We start from the raw sequence: 21,118 nt of genomic DNA, 5'->3' as shown, positions 1-21,118 counted from the left end.
CTCATCGGGTTTTTAAGACATTCTTTCCAAAATACTTTCAGGATTTTATCTTATAATTATTAATATCATAACAACTTCATAATAGGATGTTAAAACTTTATGTTAAATATGAGAAAAGATGAACTATATTAATGCTCTCTTTTGCCCAAGAGTTGTTGTGGGCATATTGAGTAACAATAACTAAATATTTGATTGCAATTGAATACGGTTGATAACAAATGATAGAAGCTTCCTCTGCTTTCTGCAAAAGCTCTTTGTCACCAGTTACACTGTATTCCCTTTGACAACTTTAACAAAGGTCTAAATCCTGTGGTGAGCATAAGATGAGGTCTTAGCCAAAAGTAATTTGAAATAAGCAAATCATCTTTTCTTTCTTGATATAACTAAGGCCCAAATATTGAAAAAGATATTGCCTCTGAAACTTTTTCTAGAGCAACTAATACTCATTTTTAAAGCTTGTGGTATAAGAGCAAAGGTTGTAAAATTTCAACGTACACTGAAAAATTCAAAGTCCTAGCCTCTTGTATTGAAACAGAGACAAAAAATGTATACATAATGTAAGGCTATTAGCCACTTTTAAAGGCAAAATTTTCTAATGACTACAAACTCACTAGAAGTCAAGTCTTTAAAATTACCAGGATGTAGAGGGAAAACAACCCTTTAAATACACAATAACTTTATATGAAGTAGGCAAGCCAGATTGTAATGCCTCTATAAATTCCACAGCCTCATTGATCTTTTATAAATTTTAAGTTTAAAATTACTTTGAACAACACCTGAATAGATCTGTGATAATGTTGTTTCATCTTAAAAACAATTCGCTAGAAGCAAGGAGAGTTGAGGTTTCGCTAGGCAGGGTTTGCAAAACCAAAGAAATATCACACAGGCCTCACTGAGGCCTCTCTGTGCTTCGCATTATCTCAAATGTAAATACTTCTGTTACTTTGAGTATATTGCCTGAGTTTTGGCCTCGAGATTACACCTGTTGCAGTGAGGACAGATTCCAGGGGAGCAAAATTTTGCTTTTACCACTGTATTCAATAAAGCCTATGTAAAAGGAGCATTGGGCCCATACTGGCCATAGTTGCCTTTAACTCTTATTACTCTTGCAATTATCTTAATTAATTACTAAATATAGGTGAGTTAAGAATCTTGAGCTTGCGATCAAAGTGCAAATTGTAGCCAATGGAACTCTGGCAACTTTAACCATACCTTTTAACTTTCTTTTGTAATATTAAGGCATAACCATAATCTTTTGGAGAGCAAAACCCAATTTTTAAACAATCTATTTTCTTTAAAATCAATGTCAAAGTATTACTGTCAAGTTACAAAGTTTGGCCGTCAATTATTATATATAAATGTATGATAGTGAAACCTTTAACGCATCAATAAAGAGACATTGTTTTAAATCCTATCTCTTATACATCTAGTTTCTAGGATAAGAATTACATAAAATATTATCTCAATTTAGAATACTATCTCTAATTAGAAACATCTTTAGAGGCCTGGTTTTCTGGCTGGCTCATGACAGGAGTAGTTGCTAAAATGACTCCAACCCTGAGTTACCAGTTTTAAGCTAACTTTCTGTTACCAATGTTACAAAATTTTAATCATACCCAATAACTTATAAGCCAATAATCATGCACAAAATATTTATATCTTTAAGACTAGTCAGAAACCAAATGAAGTGGCTACACAAATCTTATAAATGTAGACCAATCAAGGAATTTTTATTTTTTTTCTAGCTAATTTTAAGAGAAAAGACACTTTGCCATTTATTGAACCCAATAATCACAATTGCAGAGGTTTCTCTAGGAAGAAACAACTGTTAGCTTATTTACCTTAGGAATTGAGCTGCTGACACTTCCGTAAGTGCAGCTTCTCTGCAGGACCTCACTTTGCTGTTAAACTCCTGCCTAAATGCCAAGTGCAACTTAAATCAGCTTCCATTGTGCATCCTGAGATTGAATCAAGAGCAGATAAGGTTTTTAAACATTTATTACTTTTAACATGAAACATAGAACAACAATCATTCAGATGACAAGACAAAAACAGACATAGATTGACATGTAGACAGATCAGTGCACCTACTATAACACTGAATCAAGACCAGGGATTTCTCCTGTATGAGCCACAGAGAAAGCAAGACATTTCTCGATTTCTCTCTGTCTCTAGGATAACTCTAAAATCCATTTTCTTTCTCTTTTGATCTCTTTCTCTCATGCCATTTGTATAACTCAGAATTCCACCAGTCTCTGTCTCCCAATTGCTGGGATTAAAGGTGTCCACCACCACCACCAGGCCAGTTTTTTGTCTCACTCATTTCTCTTTAGTGAGCGGAGTCCTACCTTTATGGAACGTTGATTTACATATATTCCTCCAATGCTTCCCTTTACCACATTGTGGACAGAGACCTGGAGGAAGGCCCTTCTTTTTTCCCTGAGGTATTTTTACAATCCTTCCTCAGGTATCCCAGTTTTCTACACCCAAAACATGTAATTTCATTCCCCTGAGAAAGCTTCCTGTTCCCATAGGTGTTCTTAATATAGGCACTGAATTTCCATCCCTTCATCCCTGCAGGGTAGGCCATTCCTTGCACTATGGCTGGTGAGGCATCTAAACATGCTTTCTCAGAGTGCCCCATGGAAATACTTACTTGTCTTCCTCAAACTGGTTATCCTTTACCAGCAGGTCTGCAGAACCCTGATGAGCTCCTATCCTTGCCTGAGAAAAAGGAAGAAAGAAAGAGGGAAACGTCTTACCTTTCTGGGATCCCTGTTCGAAGCACCACCTGTCTGCTTTTCTAAGCATTTGTGACAGATTTGCATTTGCCAGAAGAGCCCACCAGCTTTCTTCTGATATATAAAGTAGTCTGTCATACATGACTGAAATGCGAATTCTAAATTTGCTTTGTTGCCAGTAAACTTCAATGCCTGATTTCTTTCACTATCTCTCTAACAATGCTGGAGGCAATTTATCTGAATAAGTAACATTCTTTACAAAATTCAAAGCCAAGAGTTGGCTCAGCATTGACTAGGTTGTTGGAACACTGGTGGGGGCCAGGAAACAATGCCAAATCTATCTTAACTATTAGTCAAATCATTCCTTGGGGGACACCTCTATACCTATAATAAAACAATACTGAGAGAAAGCACGCAAGACCCTCCATCGACTATCTCAAGGACAAATCTAGACCACATCCATGTTAGGTGACACCAATAACTTCCAGGAGACCAGTTTCCTTAAAACTTTTTGCCTCAGGGATTGCAGCCAAGCTTCTGGACTCGTCACACAGACTGCACTGGAATGGGTGTGGTATGTGTGTATGATGTAAAAGCCAACAGTTTATGTCAGGAATCTTCTTTGTGGGAAAACTCTGCTAATTAAGGTTGAAGTCTATCACTGACTGGATAGCCTTCTGGGGCTTGGTGCTATATTGAGGACTCCCTTCATTGGTAGGGCTTCTCCTTCTCTGACATTGTCTGGAGAGTTCAAAAATCTCCACATCCCTACCTGCAAAATGTTACTGTAGCATAATACCTGGAATGCTTCCCCATACTAATGAAGCATTCAGCCAATACCTTCCCTTCTTGGATATTCCTTCCCCCAAATAAAGTATATGTGCCCACATACACCCTCAACAAAACGATGTGAGCAAGCAAGGATCCTCTTAGAGAGATGCTTCATTAAAGATCGCCATGGGGAAGGCCTTCACCTAAAAGAGCGGTGCCTGCTGCAGATTGCCATTTGTTCTTCTGGCTCCCTCTCCTGTCTCTCCCCACAATCCATCCTGACCCCATTATTCCCCTCCATATCTCCTCTCTCAACCAGCTCCCGCTCTCCATCTGCCTCCTATAACCTATTTTATTCCCCCTTCTAAGTGAGAGTGAAGCATTCTCACTAGGGCCTCTTTTTTGTTTAGCTGTAGGTCTGTGGAGTATAGCATGTGTGTCCTGCACTTTATGGCTAATATCTACTTATAAGTGAGAACATACCATGCGTGTCCTGTTGGGTCTGGGTTACCTTACTCAGGATGATACTCTCAAGATCCATCCATTTGCCTGATAATTTCATGATGTCTTTGTTTTTAATGGCTGAATAGTATTTCACTGTGTAAATGTACCATGTTTTCTTTATCTACTCTTCAGCTGAGGGACATACAGGTTGTTTCCAGTTTCTGTTTCTCGCTTTTATGAATAAAGCTGCTGTGAACACAGTTGAGCAAGTGTTCCTGTGGTATCATGGGACATCTTTTGTGTATGTACCCAGGAGTGCCAGAGACCTGGGATGGAGGAAGCTCCCAGGAATCCATGGGGGTAACCTTAGATGAAACTCACCCGCAGCAGGAATATGGAACCTGAAGAAGTTGCCTCCTGTAGCCAAGAGAGAAGCCCACTGGAGATAAGGACACCAATCTACCCAGAAAAATTTTGACCCAAAATTTATCCTGTCTACAAAAAATGCAGGGACTGGGGATGGAGCAGAGACCGAAGGAATGGCAATAACCAACCCAACTTGAGACTCATTCCATGGGCGGGCACCAATCCCTGACACTATTAATGATATTGTGCTGTGCTTACAGACAGAGCCTAGTATAACTGACCTCTGAGAGGCTCCACCCAGCAGCTGACTGAAGCAGATACAGAGACTCACAGCCAAATGTTAGATGGAACAGGAAGACTTTTATTGAAGAGTTGGAAGAGGAACTGAGGGCTTGGAAGGAGATAACAACTCCACATGAAGACCAACACAGTCAACAAACTTGGACCCTTTGGGGCTATCAGAGACTGAGCCACCAATGAAAAGGCATACACAGCTGAACAGAGGGCCCTTGCACACATGTAGCAAACATGCAGCTTAGTCTCCATGTGGGTCCCCCAACAACTGTTGCCCATTTGTGGAATATGTTCCCCTGACTGAACTACCTTGTCTGGCATCAGTGGGAGAGGATGTCCCTATCCCTGCAGAGGCTTGATGTGCCAAGGTTGGTGAATACCCAGGGGGAGCCTCTACCTTCTCAGAGGAGAAGGAATGGAGAGAGAAACTGTGTGAGGAGGGGACTAGGATGGGGGCAGTGATCTAAATGTAAAGTGAAATAAAATAAACAAAATAAAATAAAAGTTTATTTAAAAATAAATAAAAAGAGCTACACTAAGACTCCAGAAGGTTTTCTTTTCTCCAGCCCCTCTAGTCCTAGGCACTAGCTCCCAAATGGGCCAGAAACTGTCCAGGGTTCTGCCTTCCCCTTACTGCCTGGTGCCTAGACACCCTGAGGGGAAATGCAAATGTCAGACCCCTGTTCCTGCCTTCCTTGTCTGGGCAGCATGCTGGCACTCCAGACAAAGAGGAAGACTACAGACAAAGAGGAACAACAGTACGACACTTTCTCAGTGATTCTTCTAAGGTATCCTTTGAGTCATAGTCTCATTCAAATTCAGAGCAAACCAACCTGGCTAATCTCATAGGATAGCTTGCTCCGGGAATATCAGATGTACCACCATGCCCACGCAGCATTTTTGTGTGTTCTGTGGTTCCAAACTCTGGTTCCCTTACTGAGCCTTTTTCCCAGTTCTGATTTAATAGTTTCTTTTTAATAATTTCAAGAGTACTTATGTATGTGTTTGTTTGTTTGTTTGCTGCAGTCCTAGTACTTGAATCAGGGTCTTGTACCTACAAGGCCAATGTTCTATACCAAACTACAATCCAATCTACAGTTCATCAACTATTATTATCTCCAGGTGTCTAGAAGCTACCAGAAAGGAAACTTCATATTCACTCAAGGAAAATGGATTTGATTTGTAATAAACAGTAGAATTTTACTTATAGCATAGATTTTGTTCATAAATTAAATGCCAATACCTTTTAGAGGTATAATGCCAATGAGTATTGGCCATTAATAATAATTGAAAGAATATGCTCTGAGATCCCCACTCCTCAGCAGGTATAATGAAGCTTGCATCTGCCGAATGGCAGTTATAACACAGGACACCTTGAGTTGCTTGTGTCAGTTTGAATCTGTCCTCACTTCATGTCTGTTGTAAAAAACACCTCAACTAACATCAGCTTAGAGAAGAAAGGATCTACTATTAGCTAAAATTCCAAGTTATAGGGAAAGTAAAGGTAGTGAGAATTGAAACATAGAGAAAGTCAAGGTAGTGAAAACTGAAACATAGAGAAAGTCAAGGTGACGGGAACGGAAACAGTCAAGCACATCTCATCCAGAGTCCAAAACAAAAAGAATGAATGCACATGTGCTTGTCAGTTCTCAGTCCCCTCTCTATAAGTATACAGTAAACCCAAACCTAGAGAATAGTGCTGCCCTCAGTGGGCTAGTCTTCCCATTTGAACTAGTGCAATCAAGAAAATCCGACAAAGACATTTTTTAGGCCAACCTGCTATAAGAAATTCCTCATGGAGATGCTCTTCTTAGGAGATTCTAGATTGTGTAAAGTTGACAAAACTAAGCATCATACCTTCTAAGAATTTTCACTGAGATCTGTCTATACACCCAGAAGAACAGAAATTCAAGTGTGGAATTTAATATTTAAAAATTCCAGCCTGGGGTTTATACCTCAAATTTGGTTATTGAGTTCACAGATAAAAACATATATGTATTATGTTTGTGTGCCTATCTTCTTTTGGACTTGTTGAAAGATTACTTTCTTGCTTTTTCTAGGGTATAGTTTCCCTCCTTGTGTTGGTGTTTTCCATAATTATCCTTTGTAGGGCTGGATTTGTGGAAAGATAAATTTGGTTTTGTTGTGGAATATCTTGTTTTTTCCATCTATGGTAATTGAGAATTTTGCATGAAGTAAAGGGGGAAAAACATACATGCAGTCTTTATTTTTATAATCTGGCCTAAACAACACAAGAGCTGCACAGCTGCCTACCCTCCATTCTACTAGACTCTACTTTCTTATGGATGACTTGGAGTTATTATTTAATATTTACTATGTTCCATCTGGGCTGCTCCAATTGGCCAGCCCACATGCCCACATTTTAATGGCTCAGCTCACCCATAGTGGCTTTTCCATTCTCCTCTCCTGAATGTTCTTCCTCTTCTACCTCCTCTCTGACTCCACGAAACCTAAACTCCACCTAAGTCTCTTCTGCCCAACTATTGGCTGCTGGCATCTTTATTTACCAATTACAATGAATTGGGGCAGGATTACTCAGTGTCTTATGTGCAGACTCCCTCATCTTTGGGGTAACCAGTTTTGGAGCCCCCAAATAAGCATTAGAATACAAGCAACTTTAGGCCAACCCACTACATCCAAACTTGAGAACTGAAGAAACAATTCCAACACATACTTGAACATTTCTCACTTAATATTCCCAGTGTCTATATTATTTTAAGATACATTATAGCTAGGGCTGAGTTAGACTATTGCTGAAAATGAAAAGCTGCCTCTTCCTGTTCCCCCTATAGATGTGAGAGCAGATGGTAACTGTTGAACATGAATGAAAAATGTTTACCCATTGTCTTAGTTGGGGTGTCTGTTTTAGCCATGCAAAGAAATGCCATGGCTAAAAGCAAGTTCAGGAGGAAAGGGTTTATTGGGCTTACACTTCCACATTATAGTTTTATCACCGAAAGAAGCCAGGACAGGTAGGAACCTGGAGGTTTGATCTGATACAGAAGCTATGGAGGAGTGCTGCTTACTGGCTTGCTCCCTGTGTCTTGTTCAGTTTGCTTTCTTATAGAACTCAGGACCACCAACACAGGAATGGCATCATGCACAGTGGACTGGTCCCTTCCCCATCAATCACTAATTAAGAAAATGGATCTTATGGGGACATTTTCTCAATTGAGGTTCCCTCCTTCTAGCTAACTCTAGTTTGTGTCAAGTTGACCTAAGATTAGCCAGCACACCCATTATGTGGGATACTTTATATTGATTAGAGAAGCATGCCAGAACATGGCTTGCAAAACCAGGGATATTTTATCCCATTTCAACTCTAAAACCTCCATCTGTTGTTGTATTAGAAACATAAAACTTATGTCAGTGAATTACAGTATTGATTGTAAGTTGAAGATTCTATAGTCCAAGGAAAAAATACTCCCTATACAACAGAGCTTTATTCCATTGCATAGCTATCTCCATGAAAAGTAATATTAAATTTGAAACCTATTTGGATTCATTCATTATAAGGTATTTAAAAATAAAACTATCTATTTATCTGATATTGCACATCTGGGGAATCAAACCTAGGTCTTTAGCCATGCTAGACAGTGTTCGACCCCACCAGGCTATAGCCCCAGCCTAATAAATAAATGCTAGAACAATTGCTCCCAGGATTCTCTAATCAAAAAAATAAAATAAAATGAAAGGATATGTGGTATCTAAGTGTCTGATTTTCACTCTCATTTTCTAAGAACGATGTGCTAGGGGGAAAATAAGTAAAGAAAATAAATGTTTCAAATTCTATAGCTCTATCTCCCAACACACCTAAATTTGATGCTCAGAGAAATATGGACTATGCAGCCATGCTCTTCTAGTTCAGGCAGGAAGAAAAGCTCTCTTGGAAATGACTGGGGTCCATTCAACATTATATTGTGGTATAATCATTTGTCTATAGTCTATTCATGTTAGCACAACTTAAGTTAGCACAATTTAAGTGAGCAGTCAGGTTTTGGCATGGTTACTTCTCATTGCCTTTATCCACATTTATAATAAGTATTAGAAACACAAGGCAGAGCAGAAGGGGTTGAAAAGTATACCAAGAGTAGACAAAACAGCAAAGAGATTAGTGTCATTAAATAGAAACTTTTGGGCTGAAGAGATGGTTCATTGCTTAGGAGCTCTGGTTGCTCTTGCAGAGGATGTGGGTTTTGTTCTTAGCACTCACATGGCATCTCAATACCACCTGTAATGGCAGCGCCAGAAACCAGCTCCTCTTCTGGTGATAAGGATGATGTCAGTAGGACCTCTCATTACATAATGTCATCTAAATATGGTTTATTGGAACTGTCACTGTCACTTTTGTAGTGTGCACATGGGGCTGACAGTGTCATGTGACTTTAAACATCTAAGCTGTTCACTGTCTGGTCCTTTATAGAACATTTCTCAACCCTGGGTATATAAAAGTAACTATTAGATAATATACATTCAATACAGAAGCACTCTTTTATTAAAAATGTGTGTGACACAAAACTGGTGCCAGAGTCTGGCTCAAGTTTATGTTGTGTTCAAATTAATGAGAATGTGGATACATTAGAACATCAAGGCTCTGGTACAACATGGACTAAAACATTCATCCAAACTGGCAGCAAGTGATCTGGGGAGATAACAAGAAAGAGTCTTCCTTTCTTCACCTCCACTCTTGTGTTTTGTAGAAGAAAGGGGAATACTTAGAAAGGAGGTTTACTTGTCTTGTCCTCTTGCTGCCATCTTGAGTTCTGTACTTATTTGCAAATCTCAGTTCACAATACTCTAATAAGGAAATTGCATTTTGTTGCATAGTATGAGGTGTATTTTCCTAAGAAAGAGGTTTCCTACACACACACACACACACACACACACACACACACACGGTTTGAGTTCTAGATGATAGTTGCTGGCAACCTGAGAAGGATTGTTGGGAGCTGAGCCCACCAGCCTTGCCCTGACATTGACTTTTAAATTGTACATTAGTTTATTCATAAGGGAACATTGCTGCTTTGCCAAGGGCCAGACAGTGAGGCTGGAGGACTTAATTAATAGAATCCCACTTCTTTCTTCACTCCCCTTTATGCACACCCTTGCTCTCTTTTAACATGCTGTCCCCCCAGGAGGTGAGGTCCACAGATGCTTCTCAGGAGAAGTTTGTAAAAGCAAAGATACAAAACTCTGCAATGTGGAGCCCAAGGAATTAAATAGTCATACTGCAAACACAAACTCAGAATAAAAGTGTGTGAGTCTGAATTAAATGAGATAGATGTAATAACTTTATACTCTTGCTAGATCAGACACCCAAAATATTTGCAACAACAGTAATGTGATTTTCTTTTAAAAAAAATCAATTTTCTTACAGGTGCAGAGAAGGCTCAGCTGTTAAATGCACTGGCTGCTTTTGCAGAAAGTTCCCAGCACCTACATGATGCCTCACAACTTTCTGCAATGCCTGTCCCAGGGAATCCCTCTTGTTGCTTTAGGAGCCACCAGGTACATATATGGGCTCATACATATACATTCAGGTAAACACATACATTAAATAAATAAGATGTATAAATAGTACTTATTTTTCTGCTTTAAAAGTCATACAAATAGAACTGTGGTTGAAGTCAGGATTCCTCATGGAAGTCCAAGCTGTATTTCAGTAAATGGTTAACAGGAAGAGACACATGAAACCTCCCTACATCCTTTCACAGATCCTCTCCTATCACAAATGTGGATGGTTACATTACCTTGCCACTCCAGCCTCTGTCCCTTCCCCAAAGGGTCACCTCCTCTTTTACCATAAGGACTATGTGGTGAATTTAGCTTTACAGTTTTAATACAAAAGATGGGGGAAAAAAGGCCACTGACCCAAATCATCATAGCCAAATTAATTAAAGCAAACAATTAACTAAAGCAAGCGTTTTAAATTCATGTATACCAAACTCCATAAGGAGGAGTTTGAAAGGTCAGTATTACATATGGGAAAGACAAGGATTTCATAGCTCAGGGGTAGGGAGTTTCCAAATTGAGGGGGTGATTGGCTAGCAAATAGGTACAGTTAGAGGAACAGAGCATAAGCATAGCAAATTAGTCATATCAACTTCCTGAAGCAAACACATGGTTACAAGGAGGTTATAACATCAGGTAGTCATAACAAGGTAGTACAGAACAATTTGAGGTTAAGGTTTCACATGAGACATAGCCCAATCCTTGAGTATCAAAAGTTTAATCATAAACAGGAATGGACCTTAATTGGTCTTTACTATAAGACAGCTTTTCTGGCTAAGATGGAGGCAGGCTGGTTCCTCACATACAATTTAGCATCCCCCAAAGTAAACATTTTTACACTGTACTTTTCAATGACAAGGGAGATGTTATTTTCTCATAAAAGAACTTTGAGCAGTAGTTACTGATACCATGTACAGGAGGAAATACTAAAATATTATCACAGGGACTCTATGGCTCCAGTTCCACAAATAGTTAGCATGAACATCTATTAATATATTTAACCACAGCTAATGCATTGTCAGAAGGCTGGGAGACAGGTCTAGAATGAACTACTTTTGCATTACTCTGGCAGTGATGAGGTACAGGTGGCCACATGCAAACTAATTCATAGAGAACTATGGGAATCTGTCTTTCTCATCAGTGGGTACTCCTGTGTTAATGCACCATTATTACTAGGAAGCTGTGCTAATGGAGAATTGTACTACTATTGTGGATAAAATCATAATGACATTTTATGGGCACCATGCATTTTTCTTTGTTCTCTAACTTTGTTTGCATGGAAAAATTAAAGGAACAAAATGCCATTTAGTGCTTTTCCACCTCGGCAGTAAAACATTATCAGGAAAGCCTGAGCTCCAAATTATTAATGAAAAGATGCTAACAGGTTGAAAAACTGTGCAAATATCTGTGCTCTTGAATAAATGAGGTAAATTTGCAGCTTTTCCAACACAGACGTGGCTGATGATACTCAGGTGTAAGGTTGAAGAAAATGTTTAAAACATAAAGAGATAAACATTTGTTACCCCTTTTTTTCTAGATTGAAATATTTCTGGGACTCAGGGTTGCTAGTAAATTCTCCAGCTCTGTATTTCATTTTCCAGTGATCATTTTCAGTCTTTCTTGCTTGCTGATAGATACCCAGTACTTACCTCACCTCTTATAAATTGGTAAATTAAGTTCATAAGCTTGCACCAGTCCTTGGATTTCAAGGGGAGCCAAGGCAATATTCTGATATTGGGCCTTAAGGAGGAAAGAAGCAAAAAGTATTCCAAATGCAAGAGTTTTATAGGATCTCTCTCTCTCTCTCTCTCTGTCTCTCTCTCTGTCTCTCTCTTTCTCTCTCTCTCTCTCTCTCTCTCTCTCTCTCTCTCTCTCTCTGTCTCTCTCTCTCTCTTTCTCTCTCTCTTTCTCTCTTTGCCAGACAGACACACACACACAGCCTAGGCTTTTTTATGTTTTATATTTATCTGTTATAAAATATAATTTTACAAAATACTAATGTGACACTCACAAAAAAAAAAAAATGGAAGGCTAAGAGCAATGATGGTTTATTAGCATGGTAGACTCTGGGAAAGGCCATGTGCTAGGCAAGTGGAAACAGAAGTGGACAAAGAGGTATGTCTGTTGAAATCTGGGTGATGAGTGCATTGATGGAGAAAAAAGTGCAGGTCAAAAAGTGGGAAAGAGCTAGACAGGTTTCCTGGAGTAGGTATGATCAGGGAGTTCTAACAACTGTAAGAAGCAACCCTGAGAGAGGCACAGTGCCTAGTATTTAAAAAGAAAAACCAAATAGTGAGCATGAGATACATTTTAAATGATCAGATAACTAATATTTAATATATTTAACTAATATTTAATATATACTTTAAAATTGATTTTTAAAAGTATATAGATGATAGAAAACCAGAGAGTGCACATCAATATATCCATCCATCCATCTATATATGATCTACCTATCTATTCTTTCACCCATTTTCTACTTATGTATACATCATCTACTATGTGTCTTTTTCTACCATCTATCTAATCATTCACTTATTTCTATCACCTATCATCTATCTTTAACTCTATCTATCTATCTATCTATCTATCTATCTATCTATCTATCTATATTCTACCTATGTACGTATCTATCGATCATTTATCTATCTTTCTCTTTCATCTCTATATGTTTATTCATTACATCTCTATATGTCTATTTATCATCTATCCCTTTATTTCTACCACATCTTTCTACCCATTTTTCTTTTATTATCTGTAAGAGAATTTCCCCTAGTTACTTGGTTGGCTGATAAAGACGATAGGAAGGCAATCATTGGGCAAAAATATAGAGGCAGGATCTTCCCGGAAGAACAAGAAGGGGAGATGAGCAGGGTAAAATGAGATGGAGAAGAGAGGGAGAAAAAGATGGAGGGAGAAGGAGATGAAGATCAAACAGACCCATGACCCATGTGGCCTGGAGGAGCCACAAGTAGCTAGGGGTTTCATAACTGGGCAATAGAGTAGTGAAGTGGTATATTTATCTAATCTAAGTGCTCAGCTTGCAATTATATTATTGAGTTGTGTGTTCTTTGCATGGGCATTTTGGAATTGGATATTTGCCATTATAAATCTGGCTTTTATACTATAAGTCTCTAGTGTTTTCATTTCTTGGAGATAGAGGGAGCTGAGTGAACAATAACTGGTGTTGGATGGCCTGATGAACACAAGCTGCTTGTTCAAGGTGTTTTCAGGAAAAACTAGTTTGGGCAGCACAACAACCAAGCACAGGAACTGATAGCCACATGGCTACCCAAAGGGGGACAACAGGCAGAGACTGAGAGAGCAATCTCAGACCTTTGTTTGGTGAGATAGTTGACCAGTGAGAGTGCAGTCACAGAAGGAGAAGCCTACAGCCAGTCTGCAGTCCTGGACAGAGACTGGAGTGGCTTAGCACCAAGCTACCCCAGGGGGCTGTTCATGACCTCCAAAGCCCATGCCTAGCCGGACTTAGCATAGGCTCTTTTAAAACTACTTGCTGCAATTATCCATCTACCTCTGTCTGTCTACAATTTTCTATAAGCTATGGTTAGATCTTGAGTGTCTCTCTCATGACAATGTATTAGATATTTGGTTTCCGTGTGGCACTACTGCTGGGGTTGAGCCTTTAGAGGTGGGGCAGAGTGGGAGGTACTTAGGTAACTGGGTGAAGGACTCTGACACCTTCCCTTCTTCTCTTTGTCTTCTCAGATCTCACATGAGGGTTTTGGTGCATGGCACTGTTCCTTCATGATGGGACTTCATAGTCTCAGAGCAGTGGGCCAGCTCATCTCGAATCCAACTATTAAAACCCCAGGGCCAATAAACCCTTTTTCTCTTGAAAAATTTATTCTCTCAGAATTCTGTTATAGTAGTGGAAAGCTGATGCTGTCCATCTGCCTTTATGTCTTTAACGATAGGCAACCTGCTAGGAGGTGCTCAGAAACTACTATCCTAAAAATAGATCTAAGAGAATGTACTAAATTGCTATGAAGAGCTATAACTATAATTTTATTATAATTATAGGAGACAAATACGAGCACAGAGTTAATTAATTGGGAATGTCTAAACCTTACCCCACCAAGGCATTATGAAAAGACAAGAAAGAGCAAGAGAGACAGGGGAGATGGATGACCTGAGGTTTGCAAGAAGCCCATCTTTAAATAGGAACAGTTTACTGATGTGAGGAAATGGGAAGGGACCCACACCTAGACACAGGATGAAACATTGGCTAGAATCTTACTTTTCTGAGAAAGGATGATTGTCAGTGAAGGGATGTCATTGGAATGGACTATGTTCAACAGGAAATAGAAACAGAAAATTCCTCTGCAGGTAATTATCAATCAAAACCATTTTCTATGATTAAAAGCAAACAAAAATATGTAGAGAAGAGAACACAGAAGAGGTTTAGAAAGAACCATCTGTTTCTCTTGTCTGGAGCAGGTCAAGGTGACACTTGCTCAGAAGGCTTTCTTGCTGAGGTTTCCTGCAGTGAAGACCCACCAGGGATGAGCAGAGGTCTGAAGGATGCCTGAGATGTCTGTCCTAGATCAGGACTACTGGCTGCAAGTGGTGGAGAAGGGTTTGCCAAAAGGATGGCTTGCAGTTCACACTGGCCATCAGCGTGCATGGTGCTTCAAGAAAACACACTCCAATCTCGAGATTGGCTCAAGAGGAGAAAAATTATGATAAGCAAAGGTGACGTGTTAATAAATAGATGGGTAAGTAAGTAATAGCAACAAGAGTCTAGAGCGATGACTCCGTTGTTAAGAGTACATACTGCTCATGCAAAGGTCCAAGTTTAGTTCCACCTGTAACTCCAGCTCCAAGGGATCCAATTTCCTTTTCCTGGGTTCACAAGCCCCAATACATACATACATACAGACAGACATACAGACATACAGACAGACAGACAGACAGGCAGACAGACAGACAGGCACAGTTACACATATGCATAAATATAAACAAGTAAATCTTTAATAAAAATAACAAGTGTTATGCAAAAAAGCCCTCACCCTTGAGTCAGAAACCCCAGTGTAGCAGTTTAGAAGGAATAATCAGTCTTATACCTTCTAAGCCTGCTAAAGATGCAAATGTGCTGCTCACCCTGTAAATCAGTAGTTCTTACATCCTTTAATAAAGTTCCTTGGATTTTTGTGACCTCCCCAACCATAAATTATTTTGTTGTTACTTCACAACTGTAATTTTTCTACTGTTGTAAATCATAATGTCAATACCTGATATATAGGATATCTGATGTGTGACTATGAAGGAGTTGTGACCCACAGGTTGAGAACTCCCACTCTAATGTTTTCATGGGAATGAGCTTGTTGATCATCTGGGAATCGTGAAGATGGAGAAAAATATAGTATCTGAGTTAGTAGAGGGGAAAACAAAATGAAGAATACAGAGAACAAAAATAGGCATAGAAACAGGATGGGAGTACACAGTAGAAGAAAGATAATGAAAACAGAAGAGGTGTGAGAGAAAACAATGCTAGCACATCAGACATCATGGGACCAGTGGCAATGGGATACATAGAACTAGCAGCAACAGAATGCATGGGATGAGTGGCAATGGCATTCGTGGAATCCTCCGGACGGAATCATCAAATGTAGGAACACTAGCAGCTTGAAAGCCCAAGATGGGAGAGACCCATGCACTATGAATAAAAAGATGTGTTCACTGATTCTACTTCAATAAAACTGGGAAAGTTGTTTAAAACATTTAGACTGGATGTCAGACAACTACTAATTTATTCTATTTATAAATATATTTGTGGGTATATCTATATATACTATATATTATATATGCTGTGTAGAACATCTGAGATTTTAAAAGAAGATGATTTTTTTCAATAAAGAAATAAACTATATGCTAGTTGTTGACTTTAGCAGGAAGATACAGCAAATCTGAATGCATCAACCTAGTTCTGGAGGTTTGAATGCAGAATACATAAATATGTACATGTTCCAGAATGAGCATGAGTCTTAACAGAGAAGTGAAGTACAGAAAGATTACAGTAACTGGACAAACTGGAAGAATCTGCTCTTTCCTGTCTGAACCAGATCAACACAAAATAGCAGGGAGGGCAGGTAGCAGGAAGTGCCCTGAGCTCTCCAAATGCCCAGGCCTACACCTCTGAACTGGCCTAGTCTCGGGACTTCTGAAGCATCCTCTCAGCTTTGGTTTTGGCTCCTCCTGGGAGTGGCTTTGCCTCAGGAGATCCTTAGATGTTACCAGTCAGTGTGATGTACGAAGTTGCTGCACCAGCTTGCCACAGTGTGCCATCTCCCCAAGTTCCTAAGAGAAAGCTTGTCCCAGGCCACTGCCACCTAAAGCAGTCTCCTTCCTTGGACTCTGTCTTAGAAGCACCAAGGCTTCTGCCAATCTTTAACATCCCCACTCACGTTTAAACCCATTCCATTGTTTATTTGAAAATTTCATTTATCTATGGACTATTTCTCCATCACAGCCATCCCTCATCTTGCCTCTCCCATCTCCCCTGGACCCTTTCTAACACATCTCACTGCTAATTTTATGCCTTCTTTTAAATTATTATTATTATTATTATTATTATTATTATTATTATTATTATTAATTATTATTATTATTATTGCTGTTATTATTATTAAAGTTACCTAGTTAATTAGTGATGCCTACATGTATTGGGTGTGTGGGGAGATGTGTAAATTATCACTGCCCAGCCCCCACTCAAACCTATGACTCTCCCTCCCCCCAGCAGTCACTAACTGACAATATCTCAGTAAGGAGTGGGGTCTTATGAACTCCTTCCCAGGTTGGAATTTTTACCTGGCTTTCCTCTGCAGGTTTGTGCACATAACAAAAGTTCCTGTGAGTTCGTATGTGTACAGGTCTGGTAGGTCTAAAGGACAGGATTCCTTGCTATCCTCTGACTCTTACAGTCTTTTGCCCCCCTCTTCCTAGAGGTTGTCTGATCTTTGGCATGGGAGATAGGCTGGCAGAAGTGTTCTACCTATGGCTAAGCACTCTATTTATTCTCAGTGTTTTAAACAGTCTCTGCATAACCCACTATCCACTGGATCCCTGAAGACACACATCAGCTCCATACCATATCTGAATATGTCTGACCATATCTGCTCATACTGACCTACCTACCCATGTCTGACCATCCTTCATGTTCCACTGACCATTATCTGTCAGCTTACTCAGGAAGGCCCTGATGCCACAAACCGTCTCCACTTTTTTTCTCTGAGTTTTCGAATATGTATTTTCAAAGCCAGTGTCAAATCCCACCATCTCAACGAAGCCCTCCCACTAAGGTCACTCCCATTGCACAGCTCTGGCAGGCACACAGCTTACTGTGATCTCCGTCATCCCTACCTTCTTAAGCTTTGTCTCATATCATTGTTGCTTGCTTTATACACTAACAAGGGAAAATCTGGTTGATTGATTCATTATTAGAATGACGGAGACACCAAAATGAATTAGATCCTATTTCTCAGAATCCTACAGCTTGGAAAGTCAATGTTCTTAGAATAAAGGTTTTGAATTCCAAAAAGGCCAGTTTTGAAATTGATTTGGAAATAATTGAATTCTATAGCTATTTCTTAAACTTCATTATCCTCGGCTAGTTCTCTGTGAAAGCAGATAGTCTATTTGTGCATTTCTAACAGGTAAAACCCATTATTAACTTCATAAGAAAAGATTTCTTCCCACTCCATCCAATTCTTATCTAGTTTTGTAAATCATCCTAGCAATCACCCTTGAAGCCTCTCCTGTAAGTAATCTGGGACACTCCAATGAGTGCAGGTCCAGAAGGCACCAAGGAGGGGCTTCTCTTATCAGGAAAAGTAATCCTTGATGTTAGTACACAAGAACCAACTTGGGATGGCTGTACAAGAAATGTGGACATTTTGCTGCAAAATATGAAAGGATGATATAGAACAAAATACAGCATGTCAGTTATATGAGTGGGAAGAAGAAACAGTAATAAGAATGTCACTTAGCTGCAGCCTAATAGAGCTTCATGGGCATCACTGCAGAGAAATATAAATGAGCCATCAGGAGCTGCTGATGTGTGCAACAATAATAACATCAACCACCTGGAAGTCTTGTTTATATTAAAGGTGCTTGAAGGAAACAAACCCAGAGACTTTTGAGCACAAACTCAGCCTCTTGAGCACAAGGCACATGGACAGTGCCAGGTAAATACACTAAAGTCGTTTCAGTATCCACTGTCCCCACACAGTAATGACCTCACAAATCCCTTGTTCTTACACATGGTTGCAGGTGCAGGACCCAACTAGATCTTGAGACTATCCCTTTGGTTATCATGAAAATACTCTCTCACTCTCTGTCACTTTGGCTATCTATTGGCATTTTAAGCCCCTGTGCTTGGGAGACCCATGAGTATTATGCCATTCATCTTGGGAAAGAACATTTAATCTTCTGCCCACATGAATCTAAGAAATACTAACTGTTTAATAAACACATTGAGGGCAGGCTAGACATGTACCCCCACTGTGTATGCATATGTTTATGTGTGTGTGTGTGTATGTGTGTGTGTGTGTGAGAGAGAGAGAGAGAGAGAGAGAGAGACAGACAGACAGACAGACAGACAGACAGAGTTAGAAAGAGACAGAGACAGAGACAGAGACAGAGAGAATAGCATGCTAGCATAGTCATATAGAGGCTAGATGTCAACATTCTCTACCACCATCCCCCTTATTCTTTGAGTCAGGATGTCTCTCTCTGCAGCTAGAGCTAATTTTTCAGTGAGCAGGGCTGGTTGTTGGACTCTCTGGATCCATGTGTCTCCATCCACCTCCAGCTCTACAACTGTGTCAAAGGTACTTACCACCTACCATCCACCTCCAGCTCTACAACTGTGTCAAAGGTACTTACCACTGAACCGAGTTTTTAGTGCTTCAGATCCAGATTCAGTTCCTTCATGTTTATCCAGTAGGCATTTTACCCATGGAGCCATCTCTCCAGCATGTTTTATAAGACATTTCTCGGTCAATAGAGTTTTTGATGAAAGGTGTGTATGAAACTGTACCAGAGATGCTTTCTGTATCTGGGTAAGCTCTGAGTCCCTATACAGAAGTGAGTGCTATCAAGGAAAGTGGAAGGAGCCCTCACTATGCCCTCAGGTACTGAATCTGTGGAGGGTGAGAAAAATCCATTCCTAGGGAAATTCTTAACACAGATGTCAATCTCGGAGCCAGATGAGATAGCATACAAGAACAAGAGGTGGCTCTTCGGAGATGGACTCCTCTCTCTCTCCATCCTGGCACTCAGTTGTTGCCCTCAGTTGTAGACCATGAACCCCATCTTGTATCTGGAGGCATCTCCAGGGACCACTGTTCTAATACTCAACAGTAGCTGCTGCTCATTGGCCTGGATTTCCTTGTAGCTCACACATGGGTGAGGACCAACAATGATAATGATGATCCCGTTCATTTAACCCACAAGAAAGAATCCTAATTCCTGATGACTACATAGACTGTGAACAAATGTCTGTTCACCCCAGAGAGGGAACTGACAACAGACCAAAGTAAGCACACCACCAAAGTCCAACATAGTGATGCAATGAGTTTCTTGGCTTTAGTGGCATCTATACTGGGGAGGGATTACTTTCAGGAGCAGAAACTACTCAAAGTCAGTTGCATCTCCAAAAGCCCACCCCAGCACAGCTACAGCTCAAAAGGCTGGGAACCTGGAGCACACTGCAGAGCCTGCAGGAAGCTCAGTAGGTTAAGGAGAGCCTTTTGCAGGCTGCTCGGCTGCTCTCTGCCTCTTCAGCTCAAGTCTCTCAGCAATTTTACTGCTTATATATGCTTGGGGAGGGAAGGATCTGGTCACTATCAGGGACTTTCTGAAGTCTCTGAGACATTTGTTTCCTGAGCTTAAGATCCTCCCAGCAGGGTGGAATGTTTTACCTCCCCTTAGAATATCTGCTTTCCTAATGAGCTTCCTTCCAAGACAGAAAATTTTCCCATGGAGAAAACTGTTGTGCAAGGCTGCAGTGCTGATGAGTCTGTGTTTGTGATGAAGTCTATGCCCACACCTTGGTCCCCTCCTGCAGATATCCAGACAGAGTGCGTGCCATGTAAATTCTCAGCTGTTACTACAGAGATCAAGCAAGAAGAGTACAGGGGATTGCATATCTACATTATTTCATTGAATTATAAACAAAACAAAACAGAACAAAAACAAATAAACAAAAAACCCCTCTGCCATTTGCCAGAGTAACTACCACTAGCATAACACATGTTTGCAGTTGAAATGTCAATGAACCAGTAGCCTTGGGTCTGGGGAGCTCACCTAATCCTATGCTGCTCTAACATGGATCTTTGTGCCTGAGATTTTGAAGGCCTCTGAATTTATAGGTAATTTAGAAATAACGCATTTAGCACTTAGATACACTTTAAGTCAATGATCACAGCAAAGCTCTTTAATGCTGATTATACATGATGTATTTATTTATTTCCACATTGGAGGATTTACACTTTAGTATTATGTTGAGTTTTTTAATAATTGGTAGAATAATTAGAATTTACTCAACCATGGTGTGTCTCAGGCTATCCTATACTTGAATGTCTTCTTTCTTCTTCCTGCCCTCTGCTTTGTTCTATGAGTCAATTACCTATTATTGAACCCAGCTATGTCATACCCCACCTGGTGTTCACATGCATCCTTGCTAGGAGATCAGGAGTGGTGTGAATAAGGAGGGAGCAGAAAGAATGAGAGGGGAAAGGAGTTGACCCTGAGCACAACACCCATAGTATGCAGCTAACTGCAGAAGAGATGCTCAGTGGCATGTACCTTATCTGGAGCAAGGCTCGGTTCAGGGTAACGACCTATGTGCTCTGGATTCCAAGCCACCATCAGATAGAGAATAACAGGAGGGGCTGAGACCCTGTGCTCAGGATCTCAAGAGGGAGTGGAGCATCAAAAGAGTTAGA

At 40.0% G+C, this 21,118-nt stretch overlaps 1 long non-coding RNA gene across 1 annotated transcript in view; it reads right to left on the bottom strand.

Annotated features, from left to right (window-relative positions):
* Positions 1-1,895: 1,895 nt before the first annotated feature.
* Positions 1,896-21,118, bottom strand: part of LOC116097429 — a 51,350-nt gene continuing 32,127 nt past the window's right edge. The window contains exons 2-3 of the long non-coding RNA XR_004121425.1: positions 2,657-2,724; positions 1,896-1,958 (exon numbers count right to left, since the gene is read on the bottom strand). This is a non-coding gene — a long non-coding RNA (uncharacterized LOC116097429). The remainder of the gene's footprint in view (positions 1,959-2,656; positions 2,725-21,118) is intronic.

This window comes from Mastomys coucha, unplaced genomic scaffold (assembly GCF_008632895.1).
Source record: "Mastomys coucha isolate ucsf_1 unplaced genomic scaffold, UCSF_Mcou_1 pScaffold19, whole genome shotgun sequence".
NCBI lineage: Eukaryota > Metazoa > Chordata > Mammalia > Rodentia > Muridae > Mastomys > Mastomys coucha.
This window is presented reverse-complemented; position numbering and strand designations above follow the sequence as displayed.